The sequence below is a fragment of the Eucyclogobius newberryi genome, unplaced genomic scaffold, assembly GCF_026437365.1.
Source record: "Eucyclogobius newberryi isolate DKJ021-1_F unplaced genomic scaffold, fEucNew1.0.hap1 SCAF_5, whole genome shotgun sequence".
Classification (NCBI taxonomy): Eukaryota; Metazoa; Chordata; class Actinopteri; order Gobiiformes; family Gobiidae; genus Eucyclogobius; species Eucyclogobius newberryi.
Genome location: NW_027316167.1, coordinates 37598127 through 37610257, shown reverse-complemented (window position 1 = coordinate 37610257; position 12131 = coordinate 37598127). Strand labels below are relative to the sequence as shown.

Below are 12131 nucleotides of genomic sequence, written 5' to 3'. Positions count from 1 at the left end.
ACCCAAGCGCATTGTGAGGGTCTGTTGGGAACGTCTTGTGGAGCCCTCTGTCAGTAGGGTATTCAACTCGCACCTCCGGGAGAGCTTCTCCCATGTCCCGGGGTAGGTTGGGGACATTGAGTCCGATTGGACCATGTTCTCCGCCTCCATTGTTGATGCGGCTGCTCGGAGCTGTGGTCGCAAGGTCTCCGGTGCCTGTCGTGGCGGTAACCCCCGAACCCGGTGGTGGACACCGGAAGTAAGGGATGCCGTCAGACTGAAGAAGGAGGCCTATCAAGCCATTCTGGCTTGTGGGTCTCCGGAGGTCATCAACAGGTATCGGCAGGCCAAGCGAGCCGCGGCTCGTGCTGTCGCAGAGGCAAAAATCCGGGCCTGGGAGGAGTTCGGGGAGGCCATGGAGTAGGACTATCGGTCGGCACCAAAGAAATTCTGGCAAACCGTCCGGCGCCTCAGGAGGGGGAAGCAGTGCATCACCAACACCGTTTACGGTGCAGGTGGAGGCCTGCGGACGGTGGAAGGAATACTTTGAGGATCTCCTTAATCCCTCAGTCACGTCTTCCGAGGAGGCTCATCCATCACCCAAGCTGAAGTCACTGAAGTTGTTCGCAAACTCCTCGGTGGCAGGGCTCCGGGGGTGGTTGAGATCCGCCCTGAGTACCTAAAGTATCTGGATGTTGTAGGACTGTCTTGGTTGACACGTCTCTGCAACATAGCGTGGCGGTCGGGGACTGTTCCTCTGGACTGGCAGACCGGGGTGGTGGTCCCTCTGTTCAAGAAGGGGGACCGGAGGGTGTGTTCCAACTACAGAGGGATCACACTCCTCAGCCTCCCCGGTAAGGTCTATTCCAAGGTACTGGAGAGGAGAATCCGACCGATAGTCGAACCTCGGATTCAGGAGGAGCAGAGTGGTTTTCGTCCCGGTCGTGGAACACTGGACCAGCTCTATACCCTCCATCGGGTGCTCGAGGGTTCATGGGAGTTTGCCCAACCAGTCCACATGTGCTTTGTGGATCTGGAGAAGGCTTTCGACCGTGTCCCTCGGGGTGTCCTTTGGGGGGTGCTCCGGGAGTACGGGGTCCGGGGCCCTTTGCTCAGGGCTGTCCGGTCCCTGTATGACCGGAGCAGGAGCTGTGTTCGCATTGCCGGCAGTAAGTCAGACCTGTTCCCAGTGCATGTTGGACTCCGCCAGGGCTGCCCTTTGTCACCGGTTCTGTTCATAATTTTTATGGACAGAATTTCTAGGCGCAGTCAGGGGTCGGAAGGTGTCCGGTTTGGGGACCACAGGATCTCATTTCTGCTGTTTGCAGACGATGTTGTCCTGATGGCTCCATCAAACCCGGACCTGCAACATGCACTGGGACGGTTTGCAGCCGAGTGTGAAGCGGCTGGGATTAGAATCAGCACCTCCAAATCCGAGGCCATGGTTCTCGACCAGAAAAAGGTGGCTTGCCCTCTCCAGGTGGGTGGGGAGTCCTTGCCCCAAGTGGAGGAGTTCAAATATCTCGGGGTCTTGTTCACGAGTGAGGGAAGGATGGAGCGTGAGATCGACAGGCAGATCGGTGCAGCGGCTGCAGTGATGCAGTCGCTGCATCGAACTGTTGTGGTGAAGAGGGAGCTGAGCCGAAAGGCAAAGCTCTCTATTTACCGGTCGGTCTACGTTCCTACTCTCACCTACGGTCATGAGCTTTGGGTAGTGACCGAAAGAACAAGATCGCGGATACAAGCGGTCGAAATGAGTTTCCTCCGCCGTGTGGCTGGGCGCTCCCTTAGAGATAAAGTGAGGAGCTCGGCCACACGGGGGGAGCTCGGAGTAGAGCCGCCGCTCCTCCACGTCGAGAGGAGCCAGCTGAGGTGGCTCAGGCATCTGTTCCGGATGCCTCCTGGGCGCCTCCCTCGGGAGGTGTTTCAGGCATGTCCCACCGGGAAAAGGCCCCGGGGAAGACCCAGGACACGCTGGAGAGACTATGTCTCTCGGCTGGCCTGGGAACGCCTCGGGATCCCCCCGAAGGAGTTAGAGGAAGTGTCTGGGGAGGAGGAAGTCTGGGAGTCCCTGCTCAGACTGCTGCCCCCGCGACCCGGCCCCGGATAAAGTGGCAGAAAATGGATGGATGGATGGAGGAATGTTATTCTGTCAAAAAAATCCATTGTAGTTTTTCAGACATTCCAGATGGATAGAAACCCCATTTATTTTTGGTTTCGTTTCCCTTTTGTCCTGTTTTTTATCTTTTAACTTTGTTTAGAGCCCAAGCTGGGTAACCACAGGCTGAGATAGCATTCTGGATGTGTTTTTCCTCCTTTTTCCCCCTCTGAGCTGGTGGGCACTTCTTGGGCTCTGTGTGATAATGTCCTAATCATTACCAGCTTGTGCTGTAGAGGATGGTTTTAAACAAAGAGCAAGTACTGATCCGTGTGTGTTGGTTTCCTATATACGTCTGTCAAGCTTTCTGACCTCTTCTCTGATTGTGGAACTATCAAGAGGTTCACCTTGGAGTCCTCCCGGGTGAACTTGATAGATATGCTCTGAGAATGCTTCCAGCTCTTGTTTCTTGATCGTCACAAACGTGTCATGTTTATTGGGAACGTATTGCGGAGCCCTCTGTCAGTGGAGTCTTCAACTCACACCTCTCACACTGCTTCTCCTAGATCCTAGGGGAGGCTGGGGACATTGAGTCCTGCCATTGACGAGGCAGCTCATAGCTGTGTGGACGCCGGAAGTAAGGGATGCCATTAGGCTGAAGGAGACTGCTCAGGCTTTGTTGGCTTGTGGGACCCCTGAGGCAGCTGACAGGTATCGGCAGGCCAAGCGGACCGCAGCTCGTGTGGACTAGACTGGGTGGAACTCGGCAAGACCATGGAGGAGGCCAATCGATCGACCTCAAAGAAATTCTGGCTAACCGTCCGATGCCTCAGGAAGGGGAAACAGTGCTTCTCCAACACCATTATTTACAGTATGGGTGGAGGGCTGTTGACCTCGACTGGGGATATTGTCAGACAATGGAAGGAATACTTTGAGAATCTACTAAATTCCACATCAGGAGGTGGACATGTCCATCACCCAAGCTGAAGTCACTGAAGTTGACTAAGGGCTGTACGGTCCCTGTATGATCGGAACAGGTGCTGTGCTGTGGGCAGTAAGGCTGACCTGTCCCCAGTGCATGTCACTGTTTCTGTTAATTGCTGTTTGGGCTTTGGTCCAAGTATCTTGGGGTCTTGTTCAGGAGGGAGAGAAGGATGGAAGAATGGAACGTGAAATTGGAACGGTGCAGCATGAGCAGTAATGTGGTTACGGCCTGTTGTGGTAAAGAAGGAGCTCAGTTGAAAAGCGAAGCGAAGCTCTTGATTTACCAGTAAATCCAAGTTTCTACTCTCACCTATAGTCTAGAGCCTTGGGTAATGACCAAAAGGACCAGTGGATACAAGCAATCAAAAGGAATGTCCTCCACAGGGTAGCTGGGCGCTCCCTTAGAGATATGGTAAGGAGCTCAGTCACATGAGAGGTACAGGAGCCAGCTGAGGTAGCTCGGGCATCTGTACTGAGTGCCTCGGAGGTGTCCAGAAGGAACTATGTCTCTTGAATGGCTGGAGAATGTCTTGGGATTGCCCTGGATGAGCTAGAGATGGAGTTTGGGCCCCCGCGAACAGACTTGATTACATACATCAGTGGCAAAACGGCTTTAAAACAACGGTTATATCACTTGTATGAACTTTTGTATGTTGCACCTAGTTTGTGAATTGTGTTCACTGACAATGGTAATAATTTTTTTTTTATTTTATTCTTTATGGTAAAATTTTAGTTTAGTGTCCACATACTAAAAACAAAGGGGTCAATTGTATTTTCATGTATGCAGCAGTACAGGGGTTCGCAAACCTAGCATGTGTGTCACGGTGAGAACGCGGAGGATGTTTGAGTGGCATGTGCAGCAAATTGAGAAAAAATTGAATGTACAGCTGTGTCATTGACACATGATAACTGCCGTGCAATTGTGCCCGCGGTAGACTGAGCCACTTGGATTAGAGTTTATTAACAGCTGCTTCTTTAGTAAAACTGTTCATTCAGCCTCTCCCTCTGTGCCCAATACCCACCACCACGGCTTTTGAGTCTTTCCCCCGGTCTGCCTGTGTACTGGAGCTGAGTGGAGGGTCAACATGCGATGACACACTTTCACAACAGAGAACCTGCCTGCCTCGTTTGTGCGAGCACTGCTGTTTGCAGTCGCACTGTTGTGTCTTTCGTTCTGTCCTTTCATGAACCGCTTGCGCAAAATGTGCCGAGAGAGTACATTGACATGAGAAGACAGGTAAAGCACAGGGTTCACCTCAGAACATAACAATAATAATCATGATAATAAAATTATCTTCTTCCAAAGTAATTTAAAGAGGATGTGCTTTAAGAATAAATTATGAGACATACGTTATGAGAAAATTGTAATCAGAAAATAGCAACAAAAAGTACCAGAATGGAGGGATTTACATTTATTTAAGTTTCTCTTGGGGGACAAACCCCTTTTAATTTCATGTTTGAATGAAGCTATTTTATTTCAGTCCACAACAAATTAGGTGAGTTTGTGTGATAAGTTGATAACATTTTGAATGTCAATGCGGCAATTAAATGAATGACTCGATTCTTCGTTTGTCGACCTCTGCAGTCGTGTTCATAAAGCACTTACGAATACAAATTAGATAGAAAGGAATGTCGTTATTTTTTATTTTCTAAAACATCACTTTATACTCTAGTTTGGGAGATTATATCAGACATTTCCGTATCTTAAAATCACTTTTTATAGTTTTAACATACTCAATATATTATAATTTGGTACCTCTCCAAAATACCAGTTGCAATATTATCTATATTCAGATACATCTCACACCCCTAACTTAAAATGAATAAAATGTAGGTGTAGCTGCCAAGAAACATAATACTTTGATGGAATTGAGCCTATAAAATGACATCAATCTCAAGTTTGTTCTGGTCTAATGTTCATATTGCATATCTTTGTGTCCATAAAACATGCATGGAGCTGTCATCACGTGAATGCCTCTGTGCTGGAGGACACACTTTTACAGAGCTGCAGACCTGCCCAGGCTCGCTCTGTCATCCACTCTCAACAACACACATTTTGGCTGAGTGTGGATCTTTCCCCCGCAACCACAATAGCCCCATTACGCCCCTTCTGTCTGCTCCTCTCTCTGCCCCCACCATCCCAGCATCAAGAGCCACGTTTCCACTGGTTTACTTTTGGAGCAGATTGTGTCCAATGCGTTTCCATTGTCTTAAACTTAACCGTACTGGCCTATTTAAGCAATCATAAATGGACCCTGTAAAGTAATAGCTTCCAAGGTATTCTGGCGCACTTTGGCTTGTGGAACGCTTTAGCGAGATGATCTATTAAGAGATAAAGCATACTTTGGTGAAAACAAGACAGCAAAAAGTTGATACAAACAGAAAATAATACATTATTTCCAAACTCTGACTTGATTTTGTAATAAACTACTGTAATTCCAGTGATATTAACTTATATGTTGAACCCACATGCTTAGCAAACAAAGCTAACGCACATTAGCTACAGTTGTTTCCTGTTTATTGACATTATAAATTGAGAACTTTGCTCTGAAAATGCTAGACTTCTGGTGGTCCCACACAGAGTCTGGCACACAGTTGTTATCAAATTTGTGTCAAGGCTGGAAATACAAAAAACGGTTACAGGAGGAAGGTGGCCTGGCTGGTGTCCTGGTGACAGGAGAAAGTGAAGATGATCGTGGACTTCAGAAAAGTCACAGGCTCCCAGCCCCACTGGCCCTGACAGACTCCCCGATCACAACCGTGAATTCCTTCTGCTTCCTCAGGAAAACCAAGCTGCCTGTGTAGATGTTGGTGCAGTTTTACACAGCTAACATTGAGTCCTCACCTCCTCCAACACCGTCTGGTACGCTGAAGCCAGAGCCAGGGACAAGCAAAGACAGTATACGTGTTAGTTTGCTAACACATAAACTAAAATCAGAATGATACAGAGAAGATTAGCATCGCCTCTGCGCAAGGATGAAACGCAAAGATGACATTGCTCTGCTGCTTTCCATCTCTGCAGGACCTGTACGTCTCCAGGACTCAGGGACGAGCAGGTCGGATCACAGCCAACCCTTCTCACCCTGGACATGGACTATTTGCGCCACTCCCCTCCGACAGGAGGCTACGGTCCATCCGGAAAGGGACCTCCCGCTACAAAAACAGCTTCTTTCTCTCTACCGTTGGACTCATGAACACGTCTTAACACCTGTTACTTAAAAAGCATGTCCACAACTTCATTTGCACCGCTATTTTTTGCACTAAATCCTACTAAACTGTAAATTATTTATACTGTATATTCAAAGTATTAAGTATATTAGTCTATTTTTATCACTTTTTTTAATCGTATATTTTGTTGTTTCATGTTGCACCTCATCGCCAAAGCAAATTTATAGTTTCTGAATTTATTTTTTTGATCACTGTCAATGGTAGAAAAAGCTTCAGCTGTAGTCATCTGGACTCAGTTTGAAAAAATAGACGTTTCGACTCTCATCCAAGAGTCATTGTCAATAACAGAATTTAGGTCGAGAACTCCGATATTAATACTGTTCTGTGGTAAGACCCGCCCATTGGGAGGAGCCTTCCTGAAGTAGAAAGAGTTGTTTGTTTCAACAGAAACTCCCCCTTGTATCTACCGAGCTAGCCTATTCAGAATCTTAATGGGCTATTAGAAACCTCTTTGTCTTTGTGAGACCCTGGCTCAACCACCCTGAGTACCTGATTAGCATCTGAATGTCCTTTACCTTTCCAGGGGTTCAGAATCCCATTATAAATAACAGGAAGATGAAACCTAAGCCCTCCATTTCTGTTTAAAGAAGGTCTTTCTTTTTTAACAAAAATAGCTTCCTTGACTCCTCTTTCAAACCATCTTTTCTCCCTGCTTAAAACCTTCACCTCACCGTCTTCAAACGAGTGATTAGAGGCTTCAAGATGGAGATGCACGGCGCTCTGAGGTCCTGAACTAGTATTTCTTCTGTGCTGATAAAGCCTCTTGTGTAGAGGCTGTTTCGTCTCACCTATGTAACGTTCTTTACAACTTTCTTCACTGCATTGGATCGAATAAACTACATTGCTCTGTTTTTGAGTCGGCAACTTGTCCTTTGGGTGAACCAGTTTTTGTCTTAAAGTGTTTCCTGGTTTAAAATAAACAGGGACTTCGTGTTGTCTAAAAATTCTCTGCAGTTTTTCCGACAGGCCAGACACATAAGGGATAGAAACACCCTTCCTTCTCTGTTCAGTTTCCCTTTTGTCCTGCTTCTTGGTTCTCTTCACTCTGTTGAGAGCCCAAGCGGGGTAACCACAGGCTGAGAGGGCATTTCGGACATGTTTTTCCTCTTTCTTCTTGCCCTCTGAGCTGGTGGGCACACCTTGAGCTCTGTGTTGTAAGGTTCTGATCACCCCCAGCTTGTGCTGTAGTGGGTGGTTGGAACCAAAGAGCAGATACTGGTCCGTGTGTGTAGGTTTCCTATATACTTCTATTTGGAGTTTCCCGTCCTCTCCTCTGATCGTGGAACAATCAAGAAAGGCCAAGCGATTCTCCTTAGCGTCTTCTCTTGTAAACCTGATATGTGGGTCCACCGCATTGATGTGATCAGAGAAGGTTTCCAGCTCTTGTTTCTTGATTGTTACAAAAGTATCATCGACATAGCGGAGCCACAGTTTTGGGGCTATGCCTGAGAATGAGGACAGTGCCTTCTTCTCAAAGTGCTCCATGTACAGGTTGGCCACTATGGGAGAGACGGGCGAGCCCATGGCACAGCCATGAATCTGTCTGTAAAATTGTCCCCGGAATTGAAAGTAAGTGGTGTTCAGACAGATGTCCAACAGTTTACATATGTGTTCAGGTGTCAGTTTGGTCCTTTCCTGTAGGGTGGTGTCTTCCTGCAGTCTGATCCTCACTGCTGCTACTGCATCAGCGGTCGGGATGCAGGTGAACAGGGACACAACATCATATGAAACCATGAGGTCATCTGGGTCCAGTTGGAGATGTTTCACTTTATCCACAAAGTTGTGCGTGTTTTCCACATGATGTTCCGAATTCCCCACAAGCGGAGCCAATATAGTTGTTAAATGCTTGGCCACATTGTAGGTGATGGAATCTGTGCTGCACACTATGGGTCTGAGTGGAACCTCCTTTTTGTGTATTTTTGGAAGGCCATAAATGCAAGGCATGGCTTCACCAGGATACAGTCTGTAATACAGAGGCCGGTCTATCGCTTCCTCTTTTTCCAGCCTTTGTAAATAGTCTATCACTTTCTTCTTGTAGCCACTGGTCGGATCTCTTTTCAAGCGCTCGTATGTGGTCGTGTCCTCGAGGAGGGTGTGGACTTTGGCTTCGTAATCAGCTGCGTTGAGAATCACAGTGCAACGTCCCTTGTCTGCTGGGAGGATGTTGATGCTATGATCTTTTTCCAGTGCTGAAAGTGCTTTTCTCTCTTCAGATGTGATATTTGAAGGCGGTGGTTTGGCACCACTTACTTTCAATTCCGGGGACAATTTTACAGACAGATTCATGGCTGTGCCATGGGCTCGCCCGTCTCTCCCATAGTGGCCAACCTGTACATGGAGCACTTTGAGAAGAAGGCACTGTCCTCATTCTCAGGCATAGCCCCAAAACTGTGGCTCCGCTATGTCGATGATACTTTTGTAACAATCAAGAAACAAGAGCTGGAAACCTTCTCTGATCACATCAATGCGGTGGACCCACATATTAGGTTTACAAGAGAAGACGCTAAGGAGAATCGCTTGGCCTTTCTTGATTGTTCCACGATCAGAGGAGAGGACGGGAAACTCCAAATAGAAGTATATAGGAAACCTACACACACGGACCAGTATCTGCTCTTTGGTTCCAACCACCCACTACAGCACAAGCTGGGGGTGATCAGAACCTTACAACACAGAGCTCAAGGTGTGCCCACCAGCTCAGAGGGCAAGAAGAAAGAGGAAAAACATGTCCGAAATGCCCTCTCAGCCTGTGGTTACCCCGCTTGGGCTCTCAACAGAGTGAAGAGAACCAAGAAGCAGGACAAAAGGGAAACTGAACAGAGAAGGAAGGGTGTTTCTATCCCTTATGTGTCTGGCCTGTCGGAAAAACTGCAGAGAATTTTTAGACAACACGAAGTCCCTGTTTATTTTAAACCAGGAAACACTTTAAGACAAAAACTGGTTCACCCAAAGGACAAGTTGCCGACTCAAAAACAGAGCAATGTAGTTTATTCGATCCAATGCAGTGAAGAAAGTTGTAAAGAACGTTACATAGGTGAGACGAAACAGCCTCTACACAAGAGGCTTTATCAGCACAGAAGAAATACTAGTTCAGGACCTCAGAGCGCCGTGCATCTCCATCTTGAAGCCTCTAATCACTCGTTTGAAGACGGTGAGGTGAAGGTTTTAAGCAGGGAGAAAAGATGGTTTGAAAGAGGAGTCAAGGAAGCTATTTTTGTTAAAAAAGAAAGACCTTCTTTAAACAGAAATGGAGGGCTTAGGTCTCATCTTCCTGTTATTTATAATGGGATTCTGAACCCCTGGAAAGGTAAAGGACATTCAGATGCTAATCAGGTACTCAGGGTGGTTGAGCCAGGGTCTCACAAAGACAAAGAGGTTTCTAATAGCCCATTAAGATTCTGAATAGGCTAGCTCGGTAGATACAAGGGGGAGTTTCTGTTGAAACAAACAACTCTTTCTACTTCAGGAAGGCTCCTCCCAATGGGCGGGTCTTACCACAGAACAGTATTAATATCGGAGTTCTCGACCTAAATTCTGTTATTGACAATGACTCTTGGATGAGAGTCGAAACGTCTATTTTTTCAAACTGAGTCCAGATGACTACAGCTGAAGCTTTTTCTACTATGGAACACGCCTGGACGAATGAGGGATTACACCGACATCACTGTCAATGGCAATAAATCTTCTGATTCTGATTTACTTAAGCTTTACTCACAGCAACACAAACTTAATTAAATATCTATTTGTGAATTGGTGAGATCAGCCTTTTATTATTTTGTATGTCTTATTTATTAAGAAAACAAAACTGCTCTAAAGGGAACCGGTCTGGGGGATAGTTCCCCCGTAACCACAATAGCATCATTAAGCCACTTCTGTCTTCTCCGCTCTCTGTCCCCACAGCAGGGGCCAGATGTAGAACCCATGCAGGAGCAGGGCAGGGCTTACAGGAGCAGAGGAGAGAGTGGTTATAGCAGGAGAATTATAGACCTTTGTTGTCGGCTTCAAAAGACAACGTTTTATTACACTGCTGTTCTAAAACTCCAAGGTCCTAATGGCCCACACTCGAAGCACTCATAAAGGTTTTTCAGACCCACCCAGAACAAAGCAGTGGTTAGACTTTGTGGGTTCTATTAGTGTAATGGCAGCACATTGGGGCACAATAGAACAATGCAAAATGGTGAAATTGTTTTGAGTGTCAACTTTATGATAGCTGTCTGCATATATTTCTCTATAAGGAATAATCTCCTTGAAATGACCTGAAATTGTCATAAAGGGTAAAAAAAATTGCGCCACTTTTGAAACACTGTTGTTTAAAAAGCACATGTCAAAAATTATCAAAACTTTGCAGCAAGCTCAGCAATGCAACCTCGTGGCTTAAGCAGTATGAACAAGCACTCAAGATATTATATAAGAAACCATTATTGTAATATTGTCAAGAAATATAAAATGTGAACTTTTGGGACTTTCCGGTAAGTGACACACTGCTACGCCACTGCTGCCAATACTTGCCTTTAATATCTCCTTTTCACCCACAAAACTGAGTAAGATGATGTAAAAACCTGGAACCTAGAAGGAGAGGAAAAGGAGGTGCCTCCTTCCGCTATAATAATAATAATAATAATATTACAAATAAAATGTATTATTATTATTATTATTAAGCTAACAAGGCTAACATGGATAGTGTGGCTAGCAAACCTGACGTGGAGAAACGCCGTCCCTCCCCGCCGGAGACGCGGGGTCCCGCCGGCCCAGATGGTAGCCGATGAGCTGAAGGCAGCGGGGAGCACGCATGGAGGAAGTCGAGCAGCGTTTTTCAGATAATACGGACAATCTGCAGACAGTAAGAGCCGAGATGGAGGCGCTGCGGGCCAGGGTGACAACGCTGGAGTTGAAGAACAATAATATGAAAAATAAGATCCTGGATTTGGAGTCCAGATCACCTCGGCCTAACCTGAGGCTTGTGGGCATAAAAGAAGGAGAAGAAGGAAAGGATACAGAAAGCTTTTTGGAGAAGATTATTCCTGAGCTCCTTGATGTCTAAGGAGTTGAATTCCCCCGCATCACAATCAAAAGAGCACATCGCCTGGGAAAACCAAGACCAGCTTCTGATAATGAGGTTTTCACAATGATCATGTGAAGGAACGTGTCTTGAAGGCTGCAAGGGTTAAAGGAGACCTCCAGTACAAAGGCAAGCGCGTCTTCTCTGCTCCAGAAATTCCATAAGAGGTTCGTCAACAATGGCAATGGTTCAACCACATCTGTGAGGAGCTCAGGAGAAGAAAGCTGAGACATGGGTTCTATTTTCCCGCAACTCTTCTAGTGACTTTTGAAGGTAAAAAGCACGTGCTCGGAACACCAGGAGAAGCAGAGGTGCAGAGGAAAAACACAGAGAACTAAACAACATGAGAGATGGAGCCACCGGCGTGGGGAATGTGAGTTCGGGTTGTGGTCACATGGTGATACATTTCTGTTAATTTGAAGAGATTGATGACATGATTAATTTGTTTTACACTCAACCCAATGGCATCAGTGGTGTTTTAAGTAGCATCTTTCAATGTGAAGGGCATTCTGAACCCAACCAAACAAACATTTTAACCAAAATGAAAAAAGAAAGAATTGATGTATATTACAAGAGACACATTTTAATGATACTGAACATCAAAAACTAACAAAATTCTGTTATAAAAAATGCTATTATTTATCATAAAAAGGCAAACATAGAAGGGGAGTTGCAATTTTGAGCAATGGCAATGGAGCTCAGCGCCCAGAAGACAGTAGAGATGATCATGGACTTCAAGTAAGTCACAGCCTCCCAGCACCCCCTCACCCTAACAGATTACCACCA

General features: G+C 46.2%; 1 non-coding gene across 1 annotated transcript; it reads left to right on the top strand.

Annotated features, from left to right (window-relative positions):
- Window positions 1-5966: 5966 nt before the first annotated feature.
- On the top strand, window positions 5967-6072 carry LOC140381779 (U6 spliceosomal RNA). Its single transcript, XR_011931270.1, has one exon. It is a non-coding gene; the product is annotated as a U6 spliceosomal RNA (small nuclear RNA).
- The last annotated feature ends 6059 nt before the right edge of the window (window positions 6073-12131 follow it).